The sequence below is a fragment of the Seriola lalandi genome, unplaced genomic scaffold (genome assembly GCF_002814215.2).
Source record: "Seriola lalandi dorsalis isolate HSWRI2012SDOR001 ecotype SW California unplaced genomic scaffold, Sedor1 jcf7180002054656, whole genome shotgun sequence".
In the NCBI taxonomy this organism is placed as follows: domain Eukaryota; kingdom Metazoa; phylum Chordata; class Actinopteri; order Carangiformes; family Carangidae; genus Seriola; species Seriola lalandi.
Genome location: NW_019525209.1, coordinates 381459 through 382040, shown reverse-complemented (window position 1 = coordinate 382040; position 582 = coordinate 381459). Strand labels below are relative to the sequence as shown.

General features: G+C 43.8%; 1 protein-coding gene across 1 annotated transcript in view; it reads right to left on the bottom strand.

Moving 5' to 3' along the window:
- cacna1ab (calcium channel, voltage-dependent, P/Q type, alpha 1A subunit, b) overlaps window positions 1-582 on the bottom strand; it is a 96264-nt gene that overhangs the window by 95164 nt on the left and 518 nt on the right. The window lies entirely within an intron of this gene.

Here is a 582-nt window from a genome sequence, read left to right as displayed (position 1 = left end):
TTAGCATCACTGCTACAGGTCAGAGTCACTGAACTGCCTTCACTGCCCTTCCCCCACTCAACTTAGGCAGAGATGAAAATTTAGATTAAAAGAAATATTCAAGTAAAAATGTTACCTGTGACAGACAAAGTGACTCCAGAATCATCAGTATATTTCCCTCCTGGTTGGTTTGTTCTGAACCCGAACTTGTACTCATCTGAGTCGCTCTCTCTCAGGCTTGAGATTCTCAGAGTGCAGCTGTTCTTCTCACATTGATGCTGCACACGACCTGAATACTCTGAGTCTGCTCTCAGATCCACAGGTTCGTCGTCACTAAATTTGGTAAACCAGAGAGTTTCCTCAACTGTAGTATCAGCATCATTTATCCTGAATGGGGATCTGTAGCTGCAGTGTATTTTCACTGTTGATCCTTTAGAGCAGGGGTCCCCAAACTTTTTTCCTGTGAGGGCCACATAACTTTTCCCTTCTCTGATGGGGGGCCGGGTTCAGTTTGTAACAGAAAAAGTGTGACAATCGCAGGGGTGCCTAAACGTAAAAATGTATTGTTTTCCAGAAAGCCACACATAACCAAATAACCCTTTC